This window comes from Bombus pascuorum, chromosome 13, assembly GCF_905332965.1.
Source record: "Bombus pascuorum chromosome 13, iyBomPasc1.1, whole genome shotgun sequence".
NCBI classification, from domain to species: Eukaryota; Metazoa; Arthropoda; class Insecta; order Hymenoptera; family Apidae; genus Bombus; species Bombus pascuorum.
The window spans coordinates 1286490-1300100 of NC_083500.1; the positions used below are offsets into that span (position 1 = coordinate 1286490).

General features: G+C 36.4%; 1 protein-coding gene across 1 annotated transcript in view; it reads right to left on the reverse strand.

The window, feature by feature from the left end:
• Positions 1–228: 228 nt before the first annotated feature.
• Positions 229–13611, reverse strand: part of LOC132913464 (zwei Ig domain protein zig-8) — a 739765-nt gene continuing 726382 nt past the window's right edge. The window contains exon 7 of the transcript XR_009659380.1: positions 229–238. The gene's annotated coding sequence lies outside the window, so the exon portion shown is untranslated. The remainder of the gene's footprint in view (positions 239–13611) is intronic.

Consider the following 13611-nt stretch of genomic DNA (forward strand, 5'->3'; position numbering starts at 1 on the left):
GGAAAGATTTGAAGTGTAGAATTAAGCTTGCTAAAACGAAGTTATATATTTGCATTCATTTAATCAGAATTCTTGATTATACTCTATTTAATCTGATCGTTTAGCTTCTGTTGGTTCTGTTATTTCGCTTATTTTATGATTGCATAATTCAGTACCAGAAGATATAATTTAGCTTCTTTTTTACGGTAGCTACAAAAGAGAAAAAGATTTTTGATTAATAACAATAAACGAGAATTTTCTAAAAATACAAAATAAAATACAGCTCACCGTGGTAAGATTGTTACTCTAATTGAATACTGTACTGCAATAAACAGTAATTTCACACTTTCGCGCGTTTAACAACATTACATCCTACTTTAGAAACTCAGGGGAATTATTTGGTAAATATTTTGCAAGGTAGGTTTTTCAGATGAAATTAGAAGAATGTTTCGCGTTTACTTTGTATGTCGGTGAGTTAAACCAAGCGATGCGATAAATTGATCGGATCAAAGTGGAAATTAAAAGGACCGTGTACGAGTTGAAAGTAAAATATTCGTGGCGTTGGTAAACTCGGTCAATCAGAACACTTGGAGTGGCCCCTCGACAAAGTTTTCGTTCCGCGTTTATTCGAAAACTAGACGCATTGTTCACGCCGCGCCGTTACGTTGCCGCAACTTTAAATTCACCAAACTGTTTCCATTCGGTGCTTAAAATCGCGCGAGATCTGCTTGTATAACGCGGTCCAATGCAGAATCATTTAAAATCGTGTATAGAGCTTCGATAATAATTTAAGCTTGAGTTTCGTATAACTTCCACAGATTCGAGAAAAATTTTTAGCGACAAGTCTTTGTCTTTATTAGGTATAAGCTGACTTCGTTAATGGCGATCGCTAGATATCTATGCAAATTCGACCTGAACAAAAATGATCGCGTCACAAACTTTCATTATCGATCAATTCTTAACTGAATTTCGTACAGAAAAATTAGTCAAAGGTAGAAAAGCGAATATTCTAGCATTATTGTTCGAGAGAATCGCCGATATTAGTCGAAAAGTGAGTAGAAGACAAAGCGAAAAAGAAGGTATCGCTCAGAGGACGCCAACTGCCAACGTAAACACAAATCGTTAGATTGGACCCCCTGGCGAAACCTTCTTCGCCCCTATCATACCATCCTCTGCTGCCACCGGGGCGACGACGTCTTTTTTGCTCATTGTGTCGAGGCACGCTTGAATAATTTTCCGTTTTCTGCTTCATCGTGACTTTCGCCAGCGACAGCAAATAATAACCGGTGTCCTGGCTGAGACCGGGCCCGAAGCATTCTAAGCCTGTATCAAGACAGGAAATTCTCTTCCTCTCGCTTCTCTTGTCCTTTTTTTTTAACCCCCAACCGCTTGTTCATGGAACCCGTTAACGATTCGTCGTTTAATTTTTACCGATTCTTAACGTTCTCCCAGTTACACTTTTCGAACGGTGTACCCTCGGTGCTTTCAATATCATCGTTTAATTTGTACTTAGGAATTGTTGCAGGTAAAGAGCTTTCGTCGACGAATATATCGTAATAATATAGAAAATATTTCTCTTTATATTTCTACCGTAAATCAACTGTACGAATACTTTCGTCTTTCACTGTGTATTTCCGTTCGTGTATCGCGTTGCGTCGTCGTAAATTTAATTTCGAATCAGATACGTGTCATCGTTGATATCTTGATGTCGAAAACAATCATCGTTTAATTTTACGGGGAATATTGGCTTGCCTGCGGTGACAGTGCGCATATTATTAATGACAATAAATTCAGAGTGATCGAATCGGCTGATTTATAGTGGAAAAATTAAAACTAGCCAAGCTTGCGTGCTTTATGTCCAAGTGAACCTGTTTTTTACGCGCATTTCGCAAACGTGACCAATGTATTCGGCGTACCTTGACAGCCATCATGGGACACAGATAAACAATGGAATTACGTTTTCCATGCTACACCGGGCATGTCTAGTCCCTGCTGAATAACCGCCAATTGCAGTAACCTGGTTGCGCCAGTCAACTAAAAACCATTGGAATTTTTTGACGTATAATGATTGAACGTTAGAGTCCGTTATTAGATCGAAAGGGATTCCGCTTGATTTATTTACTTTCGTTTTGCTTGAACTGCCTTTATTCGTATTTAAATTGTTTTAATTTGGATGTTTCGTAGTTAGTCTTGTATGGACTATGGATTGCGTCGTGAATCGTCTTTGCTTGTACGTGAGATGTACCCCGTTTGAAAACTTGTTTAAATATTTCTTTTATATTAACATTTCACTTGGACATTTCTGCTACGTGTTGACATTATTTTAACATTATTAATAAAAATTTTAGTTCAACAAGTTTCAACATGCTTCGGTCAATTCATGACTTAGAAATGTAAACGTCGCATATTTTAGAACGGCACACACAGAGCGGAGTTACTTTAAATTTCATAGTAGCAACTTTACGATACTCGTCTACATAAATTCCTTGGAAAACTTATGAAATTCTAAATATACTTTGATCAAAAATTTACTTTGTAACACAAGGAATTTCTATGAAGTAAAACTCAACAACTTTCTTTCTTATCTTCATTCGTTTGCAAACATTGTTGCTTAGGCGTGTACAATTTTCTATTCTTTGCATTTAACATCCCTCGACGTGGCCGGATAGTGAAAACTGAAAATACTTGCACATGTTAGGTTAAATTGAAAGTTAATAAATGGAAAGTTATATCACGTGATGCGTTATCATTTTGTAAAATATTTTAGTGCTATGTTAGCGCCGAAACCTAATAACACTTTGTAGAGAATAGCATTAACACACCATTTGCCATCTAGAAAGGGTTCTAACCAGCAGTTACTGAGTGAAAATTAATGAGTTGACTTCCCGAACCGAGACAGCTTCCAATTTTCCTTGTAATTCTGTATGTTCAGGGTAATTGAATTCAGTGAGATTCCACTATGTATTACACGCAACTTTAAACTATTTTATTTCCTCCTAATTGATAAATATATGTCGATAAACAGTTTTATATTGCTTTATAAACAAATACATTGCTTTATAAATAAACAAATAATATAGAATTAATTTGTTGTTTTTATGATTATACTTATTTGTACTCTGAGAGATATTGACAAGGGGAAGTAATGCTGGTTACTTTCTTGTGTAAAGATGTGGCCGCGCATCAGTTTTATGTAAATACGTCAAAGGTGATGCAAATTCTGCATGTTCATGTATGAATAACTACCTTGCATTTTTTTGAGATCAAAGTGGCTCAGAATATAAACCAGGCTGTGAGAGTATGTGCTGCTTAATAACACCTTAAAAATTGATTCAATCACGTGCGACATTCTTTAAAAAGCTTATTTCTTTATGCTTATTTATATACTGAAAAATAGAATAAAGTCAATTATATGTTAATTTAAATTAATGCGTTAATTATATTTTGAAGCAATTAATATAGGAGAACAGATTTAAATAAAATTATTTCAACAAATTTGCATTAAAATGTTGTATTATTTATATAGTATTTACATAATTAAATAATTTAATCAAAGGATATGGATATACTTCACAACTAATTCTTAGATTAATACAGCCAATACGGCTAACGCACTAGTTGTAAGATGTAATAAACATGCGCGTTTCCTTCTATTATTTTCATTTCAGAAAAAGTTAAATTAAAAACAAGAATTATGGTTCGCGCGTGGGAAGGTTTACAGCAAGTGCCATTTAAACTTCCGTATCGCAATTCAGAAAGGACAGGAACGACAAGATGTCGAGAAAACTGTCTGCTTCTTTCGTGCATATTTCTTCGGGGTACAAGACTAAGAGGGTGGAAACGGGGGTTAAATGTGCGAAGATAGAGAGAAACAGAGAGAGAGAGAGAGAGAGACAGAGAGAAACAGAGAGAGAGAGAGAGAGAGAGAGACAGAGAGAAACAGAGAGAGAGAGAGAGAGACAGAGAGAAACAGAGAGAGAGAGAGAGACAGAGAGAAACAGAGAGAGAGAGAGGGAAGGAGAAATGGAAAGGGTTGCAAATCGGATTCACGAGCTTGCAACGGCAAATCTTGGGATGGTTTTCCTCTCAAGAAAACGAGACGTGCACGGTGCTTAAGGTCGTCGGAAATGGTTCTTCGTGGCTACATCGACTGACTGCGCGATTGGAATTTCGTAAATTTCCCTGCCACTTAGCATCATTAAAGATATTTATGAAATCGCGCAAAGATTTGTTCTTCGAATTGTTAGTTGAAATGCTTGAATGAATGGGGTCTCGCATGATAAATATTAATATAAATATCGGAAAGTATCGACGATATTATTGGACTGCGCTTCCCTTTTATCCTTTGCTGAATTCTAAATTACAATTGATTTCTTCTTGCGCTGATAACTAATAATATAAAAGCTTATAACAAAGTATCAAGGGCAATGTTATCGAAATCAAATGAGATTCTTGTATCGTATTCTTTTTTCTGGTTCCGTTGTTTTCCATTTTCCGGGCGTACCACGATGACGATCGACGAAATTTCACCCGAGGATAAGAAAGTGAAAAAAGGAGGTTGGAATAAGTGTCGAGAAGAGGACAGGATAGCAGCGTGTGTAGTTCGAGCAGCCTCGAGGCTAACGGATGAAGAATATATTTCAATCCGTTCTTCGTTCCTTTTTATCTAACCGTCGCCCTTCGGCATTTCTTTCTATTCGTTCTTCTTTCTTCTGTCTTTTGGTCTCTTAGTTGTTTTCTTGCTTTCTGGGAGAAATCGCAAAAATCTCGCACTCTATCCTGTACGCATTGTCCATGTTCTTCGAATTACTGCTATCTTTCCTCTTCATAAGACGGTCATGACTGAGCTATATATAATCGAACATATAGAAATACATTAGTACATAATAAACGTAGTACCGATAAATAACGATCAATGGCAAGCAACAGCGTGAACTTGATTCGGTAACGGTTATCCAACGGCGAGAGGAGAATTTGTTAGGAAATATAAGTGAGAGGAACGCTAAGGATCCGTTCAGCTAGCCAGGGTGAAACGAAGTTAACAAGTTCGAGTTAATAATGCAGCACGAACGAGAGCCGTAGCGATCCGCAGAGTACACAGATAGCGACCGGAGTCGTTCCATCTTCAAGAAATTGAGAATCTCTCGGGTCAACGGAGCAAAAATGGAAGAAAGTGAATTCAAATGAAAGGCTAATAAGTCTGTGCCACGATTTATTGTCCTCCATCCTAGCTCATTGAGTTCCGTGTTAATGAATTTATTATCCATGCTCTCTCGTTCTTCACAGACGGATATCTTTCCTTCGAATGAAACGTTTTTCTGGTTTTTAATAGTTTCTCGCTTACTATTTCCTTTTCGTTTTCGATATGCGTTGGCGTTCTATTCGATATTATACATTCGATATTATAGTCAGTCGCAGAGTCTACATACACTTATTCAATATAAGACATTAAGACTCAGATTCTTAAAATGTAACGCAATCTATTTTCTATTCTTTTCAATTTTCAATTTTATTAAGAAAAAAAGCGTATAAAAAATATAAAATGCAATGTTATAAAAATTAAATATCTTGAATCTTATATATTAATCTTTTTAACGAATAATCTTCCCTACTAAATGCCTGAACAAAAAATTTTGCTTTACAATCTTCAAGAAGCACGAAGGTAAACGATCTTTCTTGCAACTTCTATGCTATTAAGCAAACTCTACGAAAACAAAGAAAGCGATAGAGGAAATAGAATGGTGTCGTTAAATTCCATTTGTTCGCCTAGAAAAATAACACGAAAATAGCGGATAGTCGTTCGGTGGCCGCCTTTACGGTCCAAGCGCGTCGTATCGTTTTTTCCATGAGAGCTAAAGTTGCAGCGTCTAAGTGAAATGTACGTATACGCGTGTAAGCGAGTTAAGGAGGATGAAACTACGACGTTGTCCGGTCGTACGTACCCATAAACGGAAACGGTACGTAAAGTTCAGTCAGGTGAACGAGTATCGTGTTTCCAGTAATAAGATCTTAACACGCAACTATCCATAAAATGTCTAGTTAGTTGTCCTTGCCCACTTTCCTTTTCGTTCAAACGAAAATTTAATATCGGTTAATTCGGAAACGAAGGAATTTCCTATTTCGATGTTAGATATTCAGCAAAATTTTCGATCGAAGCATAGCATCGTAATAAAAGTTCGTATCGTAGCAATTGTATCGACAGTTAGAACGAAGGAGAAAATTTTTTTATTTTAGACAAGTTTTTGAAATTATTTTGAAATTACTTGGCAAAAAATCAGCAACTATCTGCGTTCGTTCATACATAAAATCAAATAAATAATCAAATCTTGTATTTGCAGTTCGTTAGACGTACTTGTGTTCATTCCAGAAAATTGAAAATATTCGAAATACGCCAATCATCTTTGGAAAATATTCCAATTAAAAGGTATATAATATCATTAAATAAGTAGATTTTATTATGTCATAAATACTTTCATATACATATCTGATTAAAATTTGGAATTCAAAATACAAACTTTTATCCAGTTTTTCATGTTTAATATCGATTGACATCAGCAGTGCAGTTTTAAACGCTAATATCTCTTTAGTATTCAAAAACATCGACAAATTCGTTTCGACGCGTTGTTCAACGTTTTCATTTTAAATCACGTTTCTATCAAATACCTTCATAAAGAGTATCGATCGTTTTTTAAATTTCTTTACAGAACGTAACTTCGGTAATCTAACGATATCGAAATAAATCAATTTATATATAAGCTGTTTCACATGCTACAACGTAATTTCTTAAATATACATTGATTTTTCATAAAAATCATAATAGGATTATGTTTGATTGGTGAGCTGCGAGTACTGTGAATGAAGGCGGTAAACTTGACGACAGTCGTTTGAATTTTATCTAACAGTACAGTCGGACTTTACACGAACGTTTCGGAGTATACGATTGAATTAATGATTCGCTGTCAAGAAGGATATCGAATCGACCGGTTCAGCGTAAAATGGAGTCGTAGCATGACGAGAAACTGCCGTCTGCCAAGTATTTATGATCGAAGAACGATCGCTGGAAAAATTCTTGTACGTTTGCCTTCGGTGACTGGCTATACATTTTTACAGATCTTGCGATATACTCGACGAAATTGATTTCACTGTTTAACAAAGGATTGCTATATATTGTAGAGTTTTATAGGATTTTCCCGATGACTTACAGTTAAACGATCGAAGAAAAGTGATTGAAAAGTAGAAAGATAATCAAGTAAAAGTTTATCCTCTCTGAATATGAAACTACGTAAAATAATTGTTAATACGATTCCAGATAAGTTTAAAATTACGTATTTACGTAACATTTCGCAAAGAGAACGTAACCACGAAACGAAAGCAGATTTTCACTGATGCATCGAATAACTGTAAACATTCGATAACGTCGACAGTCGCGCAAGAAAAAGAACGTGGACGTTCCCGTGACTTTGCTGCTCACTTGGAATTCTCTCGGAGTAGATAGAGAGCTCGATTCATCGAGGACCCGGCGAATGTTCAGCTCGCATGAACTATTCATGCATGCATGCACGCTCTTTCGTATTACATTTAATGCATGGAATGCAACGATGTCAAATAGAAACGGAAGAGCAAGTGCGCTGGTACATGTCGCATTTTGCATGCACATATTCGACTCCGCTGTCTTTTGGACCACTCCCTTATAACTCGTGTGTTATTAAAGACGTAGTTACGTTTCTCGTGGATCGGTTAATGCTGCGGAACAATTACTTTGGCAATCTTTCGAATAAGCGATTTCAATCGGCAAGAGTTTAGTCAATCCTGCGATAACAAAAATTTTGAGTTTTCCGAGTCTTAAATATGAAACTCGCAACAAACAAACAATCTCAAGCAGCAATTTACTTTTGTCAAATAATTAAAATATTCGCAAGAGTAATGCAATACGAGCAGCTTACGTTCTTGCATTAGCATTTTGATTTATTTTGCGTCATATGCAATTCCTGTCGGTACAGTTTAATTTCGCTACATGGCATTCTATTATCTTAGTTAGCGACCGCTTTGCGTAATTAAGCCTTACACATAATTACCTAGTCGCGGCTACGTGCAGCCGGCTTCATACGCGGATCGGCTTGTTACGTTTAATGCCGTGAACTGTGCCAGCTAAATCCCGGCTTAGCTCGGCAACCTTGACAGTTTTTTTTGCGAATTTTCTGCTCTAGAGACCGTTGGAATTTTTCTATCACAGTAATGAGTTTCGCGCCCACGGCGCTTTCTGCTTGGTCGTTTATATCGCGAGTTGCAACGAGATCATTCTGGTTATTTATAGATATATCGATTACTATTGATTGCAACAATTTATAAAATTTAAATTAAAGTAAAGAACTTTTTCCTATTTAGTTACTGACGGATAATTTGTGCCAAGTTGTTCAAAATTTCTTCCGTGTTTCAAACGTTTTGTTCTCGAAAAAACGAGGTAATTGTACGGCTGTACCTCATCGATTTCGGTGATTTTGAAATATGTTGTCACGGTTAACATTCTGGATCATATATAACACCAAAGCAATTAAAATATCTGCCAGTGGATGGCGTATCTTTCCCAGTGTACGTTTGTGTTGAATTATTTGTCGCATCAAACACGAACTCGTCCTTCCGATGGGACAATGTTGTTAGAAAATGGGAAATGCTCTGTAAATAACGGATCTAAAGATACCAGGAGACGAGTATTCAGCATTCTCCAATTTACTCGAATTAGCTTGGAAGCTTCTCATGCGTTAACTACAAGATTTTCCTTAAGTTGGCGCTAACGAGGACTCGCGTTCTAAACAAAAGGAAGAATACAAGAACGATGGAAAAATCAATTACGTGGTATGCAGTAACAAATTGTGCCGTGTAAAAGTCACGAAATAAGTCTGATAAGGAGCTGTTGAAAGAAAAGAACGTTGCCTCGAGGTAGATTGATCGTAACAACTTTTTTCGAACCACGAGTTAGTTGCACTATACCCTTAGAAGTTCTATTTCTGTTACTTCAAAAAACATCATTTCTGAAAAGTAGCTTTCTACGTTTAAAAAATATCGAGCTACGATACGTTTAAAAAGTATATGACATACCATATAATTTTTAAACATATTTCCCAAAGGAAATTTCACGTATCCTTTCTTTCTTTATTTTTGGAACAATTAATATGCCAACTTTATCCTTTTAAATATCCCACCTCATTTATAACTTTGTAAAGCTTCGAGAAATCCTGCACTCTCCACAGAATCATTAATGACCCAAATCGAGAACGAAAGACGAACCAGCACGACTATAAATTCACGGCGTATTTGTCCGAAAGCAACAGCGTGGATTCATGGGGGATTTCTGAAAAATCCCACGTTGGATCCCCGGTGTTTGCTCGTGGATAATGATCAACACGAAGTCTCGATTCGTTGGCGATTATAACCGCGAGTTTCGGAGGCACCGCTTCCGGCTAGGTTAGCAGGAAGATAAATGTTTTTGTCGTAGTCGGCGAGATAGCGGAATGATTTATCTGACCCTTAAATTAATCCGCCCCGGGGCTTGACGTGGTGCCACGTCACTGTACTTGCCCATCCGATTTTCTACCGCTGACCAATTTACTTGCTTCCGTTTACCACGCCACGCCGCTTTTCGTGTCACCAAGCCGAACTTACTGCGAGGAATTGAGAAATGTACTGCTCTCTTCATACAGAGCTAATTGAATGGCTAGAAGAAAAGCTTGATGGAGATTATGAAATGGAGGATAAGTTCAGCTTGGGTGAAGTATTGTTTGCGTGACAGAAAAGAAATGAAAATAGCGGGATAACAATTTTGAAATTTAACAATTAACTCGTTAACTCCCAATGTGCAATATATATTTTAAAAATAAATAACAAATGAAACTCTGTCCTTAAAATAAAATATCCTTTAAAACAAATTTTTCCAGCCGTTTCTTCTATATCTTTCCTTTGTGTCAATTACTTTCGTCAAAGTCTGTTATTAGAACAATTGTTTCGCTAGTAGCAGAATATTTACATAGAATTTTCGAGTTTATCTGTCGTGTAAGTATTAAACAGGAGTTAATAGACGTTGTCATATTCATGGTGTGTCTTCCATGAGAGATGTCGGATCGACTTTGAGTTGCTTAGGTAAACTTTGTTACTATTAGGAAGTTTCTTTGCAAGTACAACTAGTTATACATTGTTAGAGAGACGTAGCCTACTGCATCTAGATTTATAAGATGTTCGAATGTTTGGAAGCTTTCCAATGCCAATTTTATCTGTAAATAAGCACGACATTTTTCAGAAACAATAGAAATTTTTACACACTATTACATTTTTCTAAATAAAAATCTTTTTTTAATATTTGTTATGGCTATCTAAATTTCCATCGCTTTGTCAGAACCTTTTTTTTTCGTCGAATTTCCTCGGAATAGATATTGTACCTGCGTCCACTTTGATTGTGCTATTGATCGTAACATTTTCTCCATTTGTTTTTACAACAATGTTGTTTTTACCATTGAAAACTGTTTTTTCCTTTGTCAAACAAATAGTACACGTTGGAACACAGAAAGTAAAAAGTTATACACGAAACATTTGTTCTCGTTTCTATTGCAAATGGTAGATAAATTTAAAAATTACAAAGTGCAATATTTGCACCGTTCTTCTTATCGTTGCTATCAGTCTTGTCTAGTTTCAATACTGCTTTACAAAGTTTCCATTCGTTAGAAAATTCCTTACGCTAAATATATATCTTCCATTATCATCTCATTAATATATTCCATCTAATTAAGCAAATAACGTCAGGTAATTTTTCGAAACTCGTAAAACTTCCTCTAATAATATTCTAGAAATTCTTCTAATAAGCTATTCACATGCATATATCCAATTCTTTCATAAAATTTTATTCACTAGCGTACTCAAACGGTGGAGAAAAATCGTCGAGTAGAAGGCAAAGTTTATTTCAAATCAATATTTTGTAAATTGGTTACGGAGATACTGGACTTCAAAGCGTAGCACGCACGGTGCACAGACCAATGAACGCAGATTGAACACGCCGTGACCTATATTCTTTTCTGGAAACGCGTACGTTTATTAGTAGTAGTACTACTATTAAGGTAGTACTACTATTAAACTGTGGAGGACGATTAAACGCATTGGTGTATATAGTGATGAGACGAGTTGATACTTAGTGTAGTCAAATGTATTTAAAACTATTTGCAGTACAGAGTTAGTCGTCCTTCGCTCAGTGTTGCTCAATATACGTATACAAGGTAATGCGTACGTTCGCTCGATATTAATCGCTATAAGATTGCTCGATACTAACTGATTGTTTTAACGATCGTGTTCGTTTATTTATATTGGTCGGGGGAGTACCGGAAAGTTTAAATTCAACTTCATTGTTTTGCTCGGAGTCTGTGTTACGTTTTGTACGTCAAGACGGTGTCAATGTCTCGAGGCAAAACAACAACATGAGTCGCTCTCGATTCGCACTGTCCTCTGACTTATATGCCGCTACAAAACTAAGCAGCGATTGCTTAGTTCTAAGCGATTAAAAATCTGGAAATTAGAGACAAATGAATTCGTACGATGGACCCTGGAATGCATCGTGGATTCGCAATTTCATTGATGTTTAATTATGGATGAAAAAGAATTTTAATCTGAACGTAAGAATTGCTATAGAGATTTAAAGTTTCAACTCTACTAAAACACGCAACTAACTGAAAGCAAAAAATCGAAAGAAAGTTAAATCTTACTTCATTTTCTAACTTTCAGAACTTTAAGAAGAACTTTTACCTTTAAGAAGATTAAAAACCAATAATTCTCCAACTTCTCATTTCCCCAGTCACCCTATTCACTCTAAACGCTTCAATCCAATCGGATCGGATTAGTCTCGCCGACTATCGTTCACCGTCATTCACCTTGTTGGCTACTAACAAATTCAATTCAAATTAAATTCCAGTTTTCGCGACTTTCATTCTCACGCATACACGCGTACGCATAAATGCGCTAATATATATACATATACATATATACAGCGAAAGTCAATAGTAAATATACATCTTAAAAACAATAATAAGAAAAGAACAAAAATTACCTACAGACTTAGTTATGTTCTTTTTATTATTAATTTGTATTCCGTTACATATTTTATATCCTTTCAATTAATTTCCAATTTCCGCAACATACGTATAAAAGTCCTTGAACAAACGTGCGTGCCTTCAAAATGCATACAGAATTTTGAATCATACTGTACTAACGAATAACGAGTGAATTTTGTGTACAAGACGTGCAGTTACAAAACGTTACAGAGAGAGAGCGTTTGTGAAAATGGAAAATTGAAGGCGAATTACGTTGAAATGGGATCACGGGATCAACGTCCATCTCGCATCCGGCAGGATTTTCCACTTGTCCTTGAAAAGGGGCAAGAGACTGGGTCCTTTTTATTTGCCGCTCGTAATGATCCTCAGTGGATGGGTTCACGCCTAACTACACGCATACGGCAAACTGAGTGCACGGTTCGTTAAGGCGGATCCGCAAAACGCGATACCCATGGGAGAAGCGGTGGCATTCTGGCTCCATTGAAATCCATTCCAGAATCCCGACCATTCTCAATAGCATCACGACAGGGATTTAGCCACGAGAAAAACCGATCGATCCTCGACCCTTCGTCCCGTTTAAATCGACTGGCTAAATAAAAAGCTATTCCTCGTGTCGCGCATACAGGACGGGATTTAAAAAATTTTTCTTTCCCTTTTTTCCGTACTGGCGCGTCCCTTTTTGTCAGTTGATTTTTCTTCCTTTCTTTTTTTTTTTTTTATTTTATCTAGCATCAATGCTATTAACGATACCGTATGAGAATTTATACTACATATAATTACGTAAGAAGGAGAAAGTGCTGGTAATTTTTTGTAAGCCGGGCTACAACATGATTTAGCAAATAATTATGAAAATATTGTAAAATATTTATCGTTCGTAAACTGTCATAATTTATTTATTCGTATAATTTGTTGTGAAGTTAGTCGCGAGGTGGTCCTAATAGAAATACAGGATTGACCTTTCTTGTAATTAATCGCCAATAGTTTCCATTATTAACACGTTGATCTATGTGCTTTTAGAGGATGTTCGATAAAAATGTTCCATGATATTACATAGTACACGACGTGGTTTCTGGCACTTTGCGCTTCCATCAAACTCGCAAGCGCCTCGATTCTCTCTATAATTCTCGCCACCCCTTTCGGCTCTAGGATCTTTTTGACCAGCACGGCCTTTCATTAGGAAAAATTCCCTGCAATTACGGGACACGTGTCCCCTTTCTCGGACTTGAACAAAGATACCAGCCTAGCGAACACTCTCGTGAAACTGTTACACGATTAAAATCCTCTCCGTGAGCAACGATAATTATTTCACGAACGTTCTGTGTTCTTTTCGGAGCTGTGCTTCGTTATTTTCCGATCTTGTAGGAATTTAATTTGCACTGACAGAAAATGTATCAGTGATATCAATTCAACTGGAATTCGTGAGAAATTTGTGAAATTGAGACTCGCCGTGTTTGATTCATTGGCAAACAATGCGAATTAAATACATAAATACACATATCCAAAGAAGGTTTTCGCTTTGAAGTTGTATCGTGTTATAAATTATCGA